Source organism: Neolamprologus brichardi, unplaced genomic scaffold, assembly GCF_056152115.1.
Source record: "Neolamprologus brichardi isolate AB-2024 unplaced genomic scaffold, ASM5615211v1 NODE_ptg000008l+_length_2720982_cov_1, whole genome shotgun sequence".
Taxonomy (NCBI): Eukaryota; Metazoa; Chordata; class Actinopteri; order Cichliformes; family Cichlidae; genus Neolamprologus; species Neolamprologus brichardi.
In genome coordinates, this window is record NW_028270135.1 from 1,487,940 (window position 1) to 1,504,175 (window position 16,236).

At 43.2% G+C, this 16,236-nt stretch overlaps 1 long non-coding RNA gene across 1 annotated transcript; it reads right to left on the minus strand.

Annotated features, from left to right (window-relative positions):
• Window positions 1–267: 267 nt before the first annotated feature.
• On the minus strand, window positions 268–8,523 carry LOC148094777 (uncharacterized). The gene is made up of 4 exons (XR_015718418.1): window positions 8,514–8,523; window positions 1,567–1,607; window positions 1,337–1,398; window positions 268–513 (listed from the first exon to the last, which is right to left on the minus strand). It is a non-coding gene; the product is annotated as an uncharacterized LOC148094777 (long non-coding RNA).
• Between the last annotated feature and the right edge of the window lie 7,713 nt (window positions 8,524–16,236).

The following is a 16,236-nucleotide window of genomic DNA, read 5'->3' on the forward strand; positions in this document are numbered from 1 at the left end:
TGTAATGATGTTTAAATGAGCCCAACTTTTATTTTCAAACACAACAAAGTATAACAGCCAACATACTGGACACTGTTCTGCTGAACAACAAACAATTATGTTGCCATCACGGTTATAATCTCACAATGAAACAAAGTCTCAGATGTAATTATGCTGAAAATAAGTTTAGGCCACAAGTTTGTTTTGCACTTACATTACTTATATAATCAAAATAAAATATTTGTTGTTCTGTCACAAGTGCAGTCTCTAATTTAAACACATTTGTTTTTCATTCCAACACAGGAGCTGGAATGTTGTAATGTTTTAAGGATGCTTGTTTCCAGTCCAGGCATTACTGCCTGAATGACTGTCATGGATCGAGGTGATCCAAATGTAGGTGCAGACAAAGTCTTTAACTTCCCTTAAGTACAGTGGCAGTGGATGTGGGTTGGAGATGCAATGAGCTTGAACCTGCAGGCGACCATCTTCACTGACCACACCATCTGTGACGGAGGACTCATCTCTCCTGGTGTCCTGCAAGCAAACAATCATATTTTTTGGAACATGAACTTAATTGCTTTCTTAAAACATTTTTTCTGCATTTGGTATAAAACAGACTCCAATTTACACAATCTCAGGCTCCCTCCCCACCAGAGAGGTGACATTCAATGTCCCACTGTCAGTCTGGATAGCCGTGACCACCACCCCACACACAGTAATGTCATGAAAGCATCATTTTAAAAGGGCTATGCAAACATGGCCAATAACTTTCATTCTAATGATCTGCAAAATGATTTGGGCACAAAACAAATTTCACTGTTCGAAAATTTGCAGACTTCACTATATACAGTGTAGAGCAGGAGTCGGCAACCCTGGGCAGGGTTAACTGATGGCACGACCATCTGAGTCAGATAGAAACCAAGTTTAGGTGGAGTTATCACATTAACATGTGTGTCTCTGTATTAACAAACATATTGGCTCAGTTTATTTTTCTTATCATTGTTGTGAGGAGACCATAAATAGCATTTGTATTTTCTGTTGTTCAGTTCATTTGCTGTTATGGATAAAAAGTCTTTTTTTGTTTCAAAATAGCTGATAACTATTCGCTGACAGCTGCCAACATCTGTGAACAAATATAATTCTGTAAAGTTGTTCTATATAGTGTGTAACTGTTAAAATAGAGCGTTATTAAACTTATTGCTAATGCAGTCATATGACACATTGACTTCTGAGGAAATGTTAGATGCACTCGTCATCAGAAAGGTTGCCGACCCCTGGTGTAGATCCTCTAAACTAAGTTTGGGGGATGTGATCTTTCAAGAAATGCAGACCAAACTGTTGTTGTTTGTTTACTTACATCATGTCTTGTAGAATTAACTGGAGTCAACAGCAACAGCATCGTGCAGTCATATCTCAAGTCTAATAACAGAAGACAGGAAACAATCAGTAAAGAAACAACTTCCTCAAACCAAAGCACAAATCAAACAATAAGTAAAACAGGCTGATCTAAAGTATGATTAAAGTTCAGCCTGATTAATATAAATGTCACTGACAGTTGCTGATATATTGGAAAACCAAAATACTTACTGATGTCTTTCTGTCCAACAGCAGGAGTGCTGGTCCCGAGCCTCAAAGACAGTAAGAAGCAAGCAGAGGGAGAAAAAACAGAAAATATTTAGAAGCTGATTTGATCCTTGTTGTGTAATCATTGTAACTTACAACACAGAGGGTCAATGTAGACCAATACAACCAAATCAGACTAACACATATAGTATTAAAAACACCATCTACTACTGTATCTGAAAGTGTAGTATTGGCACTGTCAGTTTAGGCCTAAAGAGACATGTGTTTAAAAAAAGACCACCTAATTTAAATATAATCTTTACATGCTTGTTGAAAACTTCCAATATATCAAGTTTCTAATAAGCAAAATGACCAGATCTAACATATGGTTTATATGTATCATAATGTTTCTTATGATTCAACTGTGGAATGTAACTTAATTCTTTAGAAGGACAAACTGTATTACTTTATTCTCAATTAAAAAGCCAACCTAGACTTTAACCATTTAACCCTTTAAAGCCGGTCTGAGCGGCATGCTCCGTTTTGCTAACTATTTTTAAATCCCTGTAGAACCGGTGATCTGGGGATCCATCCTACCTGGCAAACCATCCTACCCGTTGTTTCTGCGCATGCGCACAACACAAAATTCAGTGGCAAATTGTCCTACCTTTGTGAATATTACCTAGAAAAATACTCAGACCGGTAAAATTAACTGCCAAACCAACCTACCTTTGTGAATGTCACCTACAAGCATACTTAAACTGCTAAAATTTTGTGGCAAATCGTCCTACTTTTGTTAATCTGAGCTAGAAGCATACTTTAATAGCTACATTTCAGTGGCGAACCATCCTACCTTTCTGAATATGAGCTAGAAGCGTACTTTAACAGCTAAAATTCAGTGGCAAATCATCCTACCTTTGTTAATAACAGCTACACACATACTTTAACGGGTAACATGAAGTGGCAAACCATCCTGGCTGTATGCATATGAGCTACAAGCATACTCTGTTGGGCAAAGTTAAGTAGCAAACCGTCATACCTACTTAAATTAGTGCTGGAATGACTCTGTGACAGCAGAAATGTGCATAAACTACTTACGGTAGGACGTTTTGCCAAAGTAGGACGGTTTGTCAGAACACCGGAACCGCATAAGCTAGCGCAATAAATTTTTTTGCATATGAAACCGGAGGAGTTGTACTTACATCTTATGCCATCAGCTTGTCCTCGGTCCCGGTTTCCTTCCACATATAGCTTTGCAAAAACTGCATAAAAAGCGCTTGCAGCAACAAAAACATAATATTCCAGAAACAGGCTTTGCCCATCTGATCAGCTGTTTGTAATACTTTATACGTAGAAACAGATGTCAGCGCCAAGGATGGCATGTCCGCCATTTCCTGGCCGAAACCGGAAGTGACATCATTTTCGCGGAAAATGTAGTTTTTTACTTGTAGGCCTTAAAATGTGTTTTTATAAGTCATGTTTGACTTTATGCTTTTCAGAATAGTTTCTGGGATGCTTAGAACTCGAATTGCACTGCTTAAAAAAGTTTATTTTGATGCACATGCTGTTTTCTTTGCAAATTTGCATCATAGGATTGTTTTTCGTTTTTCCTGCAGTATATAAAAATTGGTGTATCTCAAAAATAAAACTATGAAGACATCCATCCATCCATCTTCATCCGCTTTATCCGACCGGGTCGCGGGGGCAGCAGCCTAAGCAAAGAGGCCCAGACCTCCCTCTCCCCAGCCACCTCCTCCAGCTCATCCGGGGGAACACCAAGGCGTTCCCAGGCCAGCCGAGAGATATAATCTCTCCAGCGTGTCCTGGGTCTGCCCTGGGGCCTCCTCCCGGTGGGACATGCCTGGAACACCTCACCCAGGAGGCGCCCAGGGGGCATCCTTGTCAGATGCCCAAACCACCTCAGCTGGCTCCTTTCGATGTGGAGCAGCAGCGGCTCTACTCTGAGCCCCTCCCGGATAGCCGAACTTCTCACCCTATCTCTAAGGGAGATGCCAGCCACCCTTCGGAGGAAGCTCATTTCCGCCGCTTGTATCCGCGATCTCGTCCTTTCGGTCACTACCCACAGCTCGTGGCCATAGGTGAGGGTAGGGACGTAGATCGACCGGTAAATTGAGAGCTTCGCTTTTACACTCAGCTCCCTCTTCACCACGACGGACCGGTGCAGCGTCTGCATTACTGCAGCCGCAGCCCCAATCCGTCTGTCGATCTCCGGCTCCCTTCTCCCATCACTCGCGAACAAGACCCCGAGATACTTGAACTCCTCCACTTGGGGCAGGACCTCATCCCCGACCCGGAGTGGGCACTCCACCCTTTTCCGGCTGAGAACCATGGCCTCAGATTTGGAGGTGCTGATCCTCATTCCCGCTGCTTCACACTCGGCTGCGAACCGCTCCAGTGCGAGCTGGAGGCCCTCACCCGATGAAGCCAACAGAACCACATCATCCGCAAAGATCAGAGATGAGATCCTGAGGCCACCAAAGCGAAAGCCCTCCGCCACTTGGCTGCGCCTAGAAATCCTGTCCATAAAAATTATGAACAGAACCGGTGACAAAGGGCAGCCCTGGCGGAGCCCATCACCCACCGGGAACGAGTCCGACTTATTGCCGGCAATGCGAACCAAGCTCTTGCAACGGTTGTATAGGGATCGAATGGCCCGTAGCAATGGGCCAGACACCCCATACTCCCGCAACACCTCCCACAGGACACCCCGAGGGACACGGTCGAATGCCTTCTCCAAGTCCACAAAACACATGTAGACTGGTTGGGCAAACTCCCATGCACCCTCAAGTATCCTCGAGAGGATGAAGAGCTGGTCCAGTGTTCCGCGACTAGGACGAAAACCGCATTGTTCCTCCTGCATCAGAGGTTCGACTAGCGGACGAACTCTCCTTTCCAGCACCCTGGCATAGACTTTCCCGGGGAGGCTGAGGAGTGTGATCCCCCTGTAGTTGGAACACACCCTCCGGTCCCCCTTCTTAAAGATGGGGACCACCACCCCGGTCTGCCAATCCACGGGTACTGCCCCTGATCTCCACGCAACATTGCAGAGGCGTGTCAGCCAGGACAGCCCTACAACGTCCAGAGCCTTCAGGAACTCGGGGCGGACCTCATCAACACCAGGGGCTCTGCCACCAAGGAGTTGTTTAACTGCCTCAGTGACCTCGCCCCCAGAAATTGGCGGGTCATTCCCCTCATCCCCAGACTCTGCTTCCTCCTCGGAAGACGTGTCAGTGGGATTAAGGAGGTCCTCGAAGTATTCCTTCCACCGCCTGACAATTTTCTCAGTCGACGTCAGCAGCGCTCTGCCAGCACTATACACAGTGCAGGTAGAGCACCGCTTTCCCCTCCTGAGACGCCTGACGGTTTGCCAGAACCTCTTCGAGGCAGTCCGAAAGTCTTTTTCCATGGCCTCTCCGAACTCCTCCCACACCCGAGTTTTTGCTTCAGCCACTGCCCGAGCCGCATTCCGCTTGGCCTGTCGATACCTGTCGGCTGCCTCCGGAGTCCCACAGGCTAACCAAGCCCAATAGGACTCCTTCTTCAGCCTGGTGGCTCCCTTCACCTCTGGTGTCCACCATTTGGTTCGGGGATTACCACCACGGCAGGCACCAACCACCTTGCGGCCGCAGCTCAATGCAGCAGCTTCGGCAATGGAGGCGCTGAACATGGTCCATTCGGACTCGATGTCCCCCGCCTCCCTCGGAATGCTGTTGAAGCTCTGCCGGAGGTGTGAGTTGAAGATCTCGCGGACTGGGGCCTCTGCTAGTCGTTCCCAGCACACCCTCACTACGCGTTTAGGTGCACCAGGTCTGTCCAGCGTCCTCCCCCGCCACCTGATCCAACTCACCACCAGGTGGTGATCAGTTGACAGCTCAGCTCCTCTCTTTACCCGAGTGTCCAGAACATATGGTCGCAGGTCTGGTGATACGATTACAAAATCGATCATCGACCTACGGCCTAGAGCGTCCTGGTGCCACGTGCACTTATGGACACTCTTATGTTCGAACAAGGTGTTCGTTATGGCCAAACTGTGATTAGCACAGAAGTCCAATAACAAAGCACCGCTCGGGTTCAGATCAGGGAGGCCGTTCCTCCCAATCACGCCCCTCCAGGTCTCGCTGTCGTTACCCACGTGAGCATTGAAGTCTCCCAGCAGGACAACAGAGTCTCCAGGTGGAGCACCTTCCAGCACCCCCCCCAGGGACTCTAAGAAGGCTGGGTACTCCGAACTGCCACTCGGCGCATAAGCGCAGATGACAGTCAGGACCCGTTCCCCGACCCTAAGGCGCAGGGAACAAACCCTCTCGTCCACCGGGAAAAACCCCAACGTACCGGCAGCAAGCCGAGGGGATATTAAAATACCCACCCCAGCCCGCCGCCTCTCACCAGGGGCAACTCCAGACTGAGACAGAGTCCAGCCCCTCTCCAGGAGACTGGTTCCAGAGCCCAAGCCGTGCGTAGAGGTGAGCCCGACTATATCTAGCCGGTACCTCTCAACCTCACGCACTAACTCAGGCTCCTTCCCCACCAGAGAGGTGACATTCCATGTCCCTATTGCCAGTCTTGGCAGCCGGGGGTCAGTCCGCCAGGGCCTCCGCTCCTGGCCGCCACCCGGCACACAATGCACCCGACCCCTATGGCGCCTCCTGCGGGTGGTGGGCCTGCGGGAGGATGGGCCCATGTCGCCTCTTCGGGCTGTGCCCGGCCGGGCCCCATGGACTAAGGCCCGGCCACCAGACGCTCGCCCTCGGGCACCCTCCCCGGGCCTGGCTCCAGGGCGGGGCCCCGATAACCCTATCCCGGGCAGGGTAAACTGTTCCCTCTGTGTTTTTTTCATTGGGGTCTTCTGAATCGCTCTTTGTCTGGTCCCTCACCCAGGACCAATTTGCCATGGGAGACCCTACCAGGGGGCAAAAGCCCCCAGACAACATAGCCCCTGGGATCCCTGGGACACACAAACCCCTCCACCACGATAAGGTTGCGATTCACGGAGGAGTACTATGAAGACACTCAAAATAAATTTCCTGTAGTTGTAAACTATTTTATTTGCAACTTTTTTGTATTTAAAGTTTTGAGGGATAAGCCTCTTAAATTTCTAGTAGAAATATATGTAAAAAAAACTAGTTTATTGCACTTTTTTGCAATTAATGTAGTTACTATGGACTTAATGCATACATATTATTAAAATATAGGCTATAACAGTTGTATTGATGTATAGCAACTTGAAATGCTCCCAAAAATGGCTCCACAGCATGTAAAAATATAAAGTAAGCTCTGGCAGACTTGGTTCTATGGTAGGTCTTAAAGGGTACAAGCTACTAATCTGGATTATAGCTTTCACAACAAAACTTGTTTTTAAACACATTTTTTAACAAGCAAATACTATTGTTATTATTATTTAAAGTGTAATTAAACAGAAAAGCCGGTTAAATATAAAAGCAGTTTGCTTACGTTGTTAAAGAAAGGCTAGATTTGACATTAATCGATGCCACAGGTGTTCAAAAGCTGCCACAAAGCATTAAAAAAAATAGACGTCTCCGAAAACGTCAGAGCATTTCTGCAAATATGTGATGTCTTGATAAATTGAGCAAATATTTGAACTTTACACAGCTACATTCTCGCCTGAAAATATATTAAAAGTTTATTTTGTGACCCAGAAAAAGTATTATTTAAAAGTTTTTTTAGCTGGGCTCCTCCGCCATTGCTGCGTTTGAGTTTTGGACAAATTGCATTCTGGGATATTTAGCTGTACCAAGTCCCTCGAAGTCCACACAATAGTGATGTGCCATACCACTGATTTCCTTTCCGATCCGATGCCAAGTAAAATTTAGGGCAGTATTGACGATACTGATCCGATACCGATACTTTGTACCAAAACGTATTTTATTTATTGTATCTTTTATTGTATCTCAAATTATAGCGTCATCATGAATACAGGACATCAGATTACTTGTTCTTATCACTTAATAATGCAGAATTATCACATTCGAAGTTGTGCGCTATTTGAACACCTTTCCTGCCTGCAGCACTAAAGGATTCAGTGAGATCCTCAACATAAGCTCGTCATATTCTGTGATATGATTTACTCTGAGGTATTTGACGAGGTTAGTGGTGCTGCCACAACACCTCACTTTCTTGCAAACCACGTCTCGGCTGTTTGTGAGACATCACTACCACACAAGTCACCACCGATACATGCTCCATAAAACGGGAGGAGCAAAAACACATCCCTGAATTTTTCGCATTCTCAGCTTCATGTGTACTTTGAATTAGAACAGTACTTGGTCTCCGACGTATCACACGTCCACGAGACCACAAGTACACACAAGTATGGGTACACAGGCTCTGACAACTGTACCGACAAATGCGATCTTCCTTTTCCCCAGATTACCCTTTCTGGGTCACAAAATAAACGTTTAAGATATTTTCAGGCAAGAATGTAGCTGTGTAATGCTCAAATATCTACTTAATTTATAAAAATATCACATATTTGCAAAAGAGCTTCAACGTTTTCGGAGAGCTCTGTTATCCACCAGTGCGATAGCTGACCGGGAGGTCAAGGCTCGATAGAGCCGGCGAGCACAGCTAACTGCCGGCATATCGTTTTCAACCCCCCTGCGGTCTTTTGCTACTCAGGTTAAACATGATATATATAGTTAGTTAGTTATAGCTATGGATTGAAAATACCCCCCACCCCCAACGGCTGCACCTCCCGAAAAAGTTTGTCTGGGCTCTTATCTCACTTTTTTATTTCAAACAATCAACAGAAAATTTCACAGACATAGTTTTATGTAAGGTTTTTAAGGCTGTGGTGTTAATTTTTAAGTAACATGAGCCCAGCGGCAGCAGCAACGCTAGGCTAACACTAACTAGCTAGCAAGATTATAAACCTGGTGCTAAACTAAGAGAAGCCACAAAATCAGTTTGAATAAGAGTAAACATTTACTCACCAAGTCAGTGTATCAGGTAAAGATTCACAGCAATGACAACAATCATCTCTTGAGCTGAAGCTTCTCCAGGTTTGCTCAAAATATTCCAGAGAAAAAAAAATGCTGGCGCCATGAACATGTGGACTGATCCGTGTGAGGGAGGAGGACGGTAGTGACAGGGCATTTTCAAAACACATCGTTTCATCCTCCTGCACTGAGAAGCAAAATTTCCAGCTTACTTAATTTTTCTTAAGTTAAGACAACTCAAATAAATCGAGTTGATCAGCATTTTTGCATAAAAAGTACTGGTAACTTACTTAAATTGAGTTCTAATAACAAATTGATAAAAATTGAGTTCAGCCTACTTAATATTTTTAATTAAACACAATATTAGATTTTACAGTGTAGAGTTATGAGTTTAAACAATAAAGTTCTGGGCACTTCCTACAGTCTGGAGACCTTCATTTGGGTCCTAACCTGTCAATCACAAGTTATGACAGTTTTCACTGTCATTGGCCTTCTGTGTTGTTTGTCAAAACATGGGGGGATGAATTCTATGAAATTTGTATTGGTCATGTTTCATATTTCCGTAAAGTTAAAATTATTTCACAATAATAATTTTTAGAATTTCATCACTCAACCCTGTGATTGTTTTTTCTTCACCAGGGCAGAGTGGAGTAGGACACTGACAAACAGAATGATGTCTGTACTCATTTGTTGAGCTACCGGTGGACTCATGAGCTGTGGGTAGTGAGTAAAAGTGTCATGCTCCTTCAGCCCTCCTGTGCTGGCTTGCTCCTTTCTGTCTTTTCTCTTTATTGCTCTCTCTGTCCATCTGTCTGAGTGTTGGTGTGTGTGTAAACCAAACCCTGTGTTTCAGGAGTGGGTCCTTCTCTGTTCTCCCGCCTTTGGATTCTGCATACCTGGAAGTAACAAATTTACCTGTCGGTAACTCTCAGTCTCCTACTTAAGAGGAAGGAAGCCCTTTAGTTGACGCCCGATCATTGCTTAGAACGAGCATGATGCTTTGTTTTTTTTTTTTCTTTTACCTTCTTTTCTCATCTTCATCAAACCTGGAAGTGGAGACTAAGTGAGTTGAACAGGGACAGAGTCTTGAGAGAAGATTATTCTGTGGATGTGTCTGTTGGAGTCCAGGTCCTTACTAAATGGACATTCTGTACATTGATTGCAATTTGGACCACTAGTTATGACAGAATACATTTTTTGATGCATGTGACATCAAAAATGAGCTTCCACCAAACAGCTGCATCAGTTGCATCCATGCATTTTTTTTTTCAATCTGACTGAAGATAAGCACAGATAGTATCTGCTTGTAACAGTAACTTGTCTAAGAGTCTACAAGAGTAGCAGAATTTCATCATGCCATTCAATAAGTCTTTTCTATGGGCAGAAATCTGTGCCATCAGAAACTGACTTTGAATAAGTTAAATTCAAATTTGAATTTGAATTGCTCGGATTGAATCTGAATTGTAACTTGAATAAATGCTTTTAAAAACTGAATATGAATTAGCCTAATTTGAAATTCAATTTATTGGTTTGAAAATGATCATCACTAAATTCATTCATCCATAAATTCATTTGCTTTGAAATTGTATTTTATCCTTTAAAAATTTAGCTCTCAAATAAGTTCAGATTCACTTCTCACCATTCAGTTTCAGTTCAAAAATTCAGTTTTTTGGGACTTACATCCGGTTCCGGGTCAAGAGTAGTTGAGCGCAGATTAATAGAACTACGTTTTACTAGCGGACCGAAAGTGAAGAAACTCTCAGGTTGGTAATAAATGTATTACATGTATAAGAACAAGCGTCGTGTTAACAAATGATAGCCGTACGGTAACTTTAGCTGTTAGCTAAAAATGCTAATTTAGCGTAGTTTGCCCTGGATTCAGCTTTGACAAACAAATATGATCGACTGTTTCTAGTAGAATTCCAGAGTTGTCATCTTGTACCCTCTCAGAGCCCTGTATGCTTGCAGAGACCCCTACAGTAGGGAAACATGCAAAACAGTGTCCAAACTGTTTTAGCTTTATTGTCTTACACAGCATCCCAACTCTTTAGCTAACTTAATAACTTTAGCTAAAGTGAATAGTTGGTCTAATTCATTAGTGCAGCATTACTGGATCACCTCTTTTTGAAGTGATATGATATGTGACTATCTGTGTTTAACTACCATAATAATTCTTAGGGTACTGAGTGCATGCTTAATTCGATTTTTTTTTAAACATACTGCTCCATTGCTATGTTTGAGAGGCTGAAGTTGTCGGGTCACCTCCTAAATCGACCATCTTTTACAGGTGTTTTGTGACAGAATTGGAGTGTCCACTGAAGACTGAAGATACTGAATCTCTACGCCTTGCCATTGATCCCTCTTGTGCCTTCATCTAGACAAGAGACATTAACTTAACCACTCTCACATGCTCTGTACCTACATCACCTTCCCTGGCAGTCGTAGCTTGGCTCATCTGAGGGTGAAATTATAAGAATGTGTTATTTTGCAAAGTGCTCTCTAGGGTTCCTAAATAAAATATGGCATTGAGGTAATTTCTTTTGAATTAATCCCTTCTTCTGAAATATAAGAACCTCTCCTGGTTTTAATGGCACTTTGGATTTCCTTACTTTCTGTTCCACTCCCAACCCCAAATAGATGCTGACAAGCTGACACAGTAACAGGAAGAGGGAAAGAAGCTGGAAAGGACTACTACAAATAAACCTAATGCCTAACAATGAAAAATGTAAAATAAGAACAATAATAATAATAAAGATAAAAGATGAAGTAACAAGTTTTTAGTTTCTTGTTTATTCCAAATGATCATCCAGATGTCTGTGACATGTGATGACAAACACCATAATGGAAGGCCTTTGTCATCACATGCTTAAACTCATCATATATTTTTGCATATGCTGAACAGGCAGTCAGACATGCTGTAACTGTGGGGTAGAAAATATTCATATTCAGTTTTTAAAAGCATTTAATCAAGTTAAAATTCAGATTCAATTCAAACAATTCAAATTCGAATTTAACTTATTCAAATTCAGTTTCTGATGGCACAGATTTCTGCCCCCACACTTTTCACCTGTTTCCACTATTTTGTGTGACTTCTCATTTCCTCAAACCTCTACAGCGGACCTGGAGAGTGGAGAGTTAGCATGACCCATAGAGGCTGGAACAATACATGAATGTGAAATGAACAATTTAACAAACAACTGTGTTTGGGATAAAAAAGTGAAAAGGGAACAGTGTCTCATGATGGACACCACTGGGACCTTTTTTAATATATAACCAATACAATAATTATTCTGTTCATAGAATCATGTTAATAGAAAATGTAAGTTAACATTGATTTTCCTTCTAACTGTATTTGCTGCTGCACATTAACTGCATACATTTAAAACCAATATGTCTGAAATGTGTCCTGAATTCTGAATGTTTGCTACATTTTACACCGTTACTATACCACTCCTTCACTTTGTATTTAATAAGTGCACAGGTCAGTACAGTATAACGGACTTCAGGCTACTCCCACGTGAACGAAGTAAATGTTTTCTTTCTGAGTGGAAAGCTAAATTGTAGGCTTCCACATGCCATACGTGTGGCGACTGTTCCTGCGTCTGGATTGATTTTGCTATCAGAAGCTGGCAGAACTTAATGACTCTCTGAGGCTGTCCTGTTGGCGATTTGCGGTTCGAGCTGGTGTCACAGGAAACTTGGTTGGCTGGATCTCCTGTGGTATTATCAGGTCTAGCTGCCAGCTCATCTCTATATCTGGATCTTACAGTCCCGGGTGCCTCTGAGGCTTTCAACCCTTATCACAGCGAAATACATTAAAGACAAGATTAAAATGAGAGAGAAGACTACAGGACATTTTGAAAAGACTTAGTCAGGGATCTGCAGCCACATCACAGATGTCTGTAATGGCTGATGGGATTTGAAATATCTGAATCACGCAGAAAGACGAGGATTCTTTTTCAAAAAGAATAGCATGCCATTCTTATTCCAAATGCACAAAATAATGCTTTGACCATAAAACGGTTGTTGTTGTGAAAGACCATATTTTAAATCACACACCTTTTTCCTGAACCTAACCAAACAGAGTGACTGAAACAACTCAGCAAGTGGCAAATAAAAGAAAACAAAAACCACAAAAGTACAAACGTGACACAAACCACATTCTCCAGGCTGATCAACCTGTGACTTATTCCACTGTCGGCACTCACGTCCCACCAAAGTTTCTAAAAATGGACCGTTAACTCTCTGTGGTGGACACTGCGTCAGTGCAAGACCTAATAAACTGATTGAGTATCAGGGCCACATTTGCTAAACGCTCAATCCACAAATAGTGCTGATCCAATCCAATCCAATTTTATTTATAAAGCACTTTAAAATACCCAGCACAGGAACAAAGTGCTGTACAGAAAATAAGTTAAAACAATAGAATAACACATAAAACATCAAATTAAAACAGCCCTATATTAAAACAAAAACAAGATAAAACAGCATCGAATCACCTAAAAACAACTAAAAATAAAAATAAAACCCAACATCTCACGTGGTGTCAAAGGTCAGGGTAAAGAGGTGGGTTTTTATGCTGCTACAGCAAAAGCACGATCTCCTCTAAGTTTATGACCAGTCCCTGGTACATTCAGGAGCACTGATCAGCTGACCTGAGAGAGCGGGTGGGTGTACAAGGCTGTAGCAGCTCAGAGAGATAAGATGGAGCTAGGCCATGGAGAGCTTTAAAAGTAAATAAAAGAATTTTAAAATGAATCCTAAAAGAAACGGGCAGCCAGTGAAGTGAAGCTAAAACAGGGGAAATGTGCTCAAACCTTCGAGTGCCAGTTAAAAGACGAGCTGCGGCATTTTGCACCCTCTGTAGATGACTAATATATGATGCGCTGACCCCAATAGTTCTGATCGATGTGGTGAGTTTTACAGGTGACTTACAAAAGTACAAAATACTGGTGTAGTCAGATCATTTCAATATGACATCCTCAGTCTTACAAGAGCGGCGCGACTTTGCCTAAGGTCGCAAACTGCGAGTGTATGAATACCACCATAAATCCAAGTAGCACCACAGTTATGAAGCATACTAAAAACCATGTGTGCTGTCCGTGGTCCTGAAATTACAATGGGTTCATTTTATTAAGGGAAATATGTTAAGTTTATTTATGTAATTGCAAACAGCATCTTTAAACTATCAAACCAATGCAAAAGAAAAAAAGGAGAAATGGGCTGCCTGACGTCCATCCAAGGTCTGACTATTTTCAGGACAGGGTCCAAGTCAGCATCATCATTTGGTCTTTCTCTCCATTTTACTTTGAACCCCACAGCCCAGGCTCTGAAATTCCCTCCACAGGAGTCACAAAATGTTGAAAAGAAGAGACAACAAAAGTGTGTGACTCCTTTTAGTAGGAGGTTGAAGGTCATCTCTAAATACACTGAGCAAATAATCTGTTTATTTTTATCACCTCTTGGTCTGACAATCCAAATAAATTGACACAAGTGTCTGTTTGCTCTTAAATCTCTGTGACGCCTCATCCGTGCAGCGATACTGTAACTGGCGCCATATCAAGTGCAAAAAAATAAGACATGCCTTTTTTCTGCGTGAAATTTCAATGTGATTAAGAATTTATTCTGCGTCGCAAATGTTCGTAAATCAGATTGCACACTTGATTTAAATATTCTCCTCCATAAATTTTGTGCCTTGAAAAAGGAACTCCCAGAGAGAATCTCTGAGTCTGGCACCTCTTACACATGATCTTGTCACTGTGATCTCTCTCTTTTTTGAAACCCAGTGTGCAGTGGAGCAACACGTTCACAAATCTGGCCCTAAATGTTCAAACAGATGGACAAGTGTCTGACTACAGGGTAGTTAGAATAAAATACTATGTGATAAATCTAACCCCATAGCAGGAGTGAATGTGCAACATATGCAGACAATTTAGGGAAGAGTGTGAAGTGTATTTACAGCAGCCCGTGCTGTGCAGACCTCTGATGTTATTTGTTGGGCTTATCTGTCCTTTTGAACCTAGCACAGCACTGAGACATTTCTATGCATTTCACATTTTGCAAGGTTTGTTAACTTTTAGTGTTTTGTTAAAAGAGCTTTTTAATCTTTATCTTTACCAGTTAAATTATTGCTGCAATGCTGAATTCACTGTGCTGGTTGAATGTTATTGCATCTGGCTTTATTTCTCTTTCAAGAAATGAAATAGTGATAGCATTTTGGTAACATTTTTTTTCAAATGCAACCTCTATCACCTTATTTGTACAAAAATACTGTTTTATGCCTATCGAACTATGTATTATCTTTGGCATTTGTTGAAGGTGTAGAGTGGACAACACTGTGAGGTACAGAGTGCAGAGGAAGACACATAGCAAAGAGACAGAGATGGGACCAAACCAGGACCTCTGCATTGCACCCATGAGGCATGTGGATCCTTGCTCAACAAGTTAGCTGAACTGGTGCCACTGTTGCATAAAACAACTAAAGAAATACGAGCACTTTGTGTCCGTATAGGTTCTCAGTCATCAAAGTTATGGTAGCCTTAAAAACTTTCTTTGTGAAGAGGCTTCTTCAGTTCTAAAAACAAAATGTCAGGATGTCTCCCTTTGGAGGCTGATCTACTATCGATCCAATACAACACCACAAGACAAAAGGCATGGGTTAAGCATGAAACCTTACCCCACCCTATCATGTGACCTATTGAGGTTACTTGAGGCAGGGTGGAAATGGATTGGTTCATTCATATATATATATATATATATATATATATATATATATATATATATATATATTGCCAGAAGACAACATTGCAGACATAGAGGACAGTTACAAGTACCTGGGGAACCCGCAGGCCAATGGGAACCATGAAGAGGCCGCTAGGAAAGCTGCAACCACCAAGTACCTGCAGAGGGTCGGATAAGTCCTGAGGAGTCAGTTGAACGGTAAGAACAAGATCCGGGCCATCAACACGTACAACACGCCCGTGATCAGGTACCCTGCTGGGGTAATAGGCTGGCCAAAGGGGGAGATAGAAGCCACTGACATAAAGACAAGAAAGCTTCTTACCATGCATGGCGGGTTTCACCCCAAGTCCAGCACCCTGAGGCTGTACGCTAAGCGGAAGGAAGGGGGTCGGGGACTGGTGAGTGTCAGCACCACAGTCCAGGATGAGACAACGAACATCCAAGAATACATCACGAAGATGGCCCCAACTGACCGAGTGCTCAGTGAATTCCTCAGGCAGCAGAAACCCAAGAAATAGGAGGGAGACGAGGAACCATCATGGAAGGACAGGCCCCGGCACGGTATGTACCACCGGCAGATAGAGGAGGTGGCTGATATCCAGAAATCCTACCAGTGGCTGGACAAAGCTGGACTGAAAGACAGCACAGAGGCACTAATCATGGCAGCACAGGAACAAGCTCTGAGTACAAGATCCATAGAGGCTGGGGTCTATCACACCAGGCAAGACCCCAGGTGCAGGCTGTGTAAAGATGCCCCAGAGACAATCCAGCACATAACAGCAGGGTGCAAGAGGCGAGCAGGCAGGGCATACATGGAGCGCCATAACCAAGTGGCTGGCATAGTGTACAGGAACATCTGTGCCGAGTATAACCTGGAAGTCCTGAGGTCAAAATGGGAGACGCCCCCAAGGGTGATGGAGAATGACCGAGCTAAGATCCTGTGGGACTTCCAGATACAGACGGACAAAATGGTGGT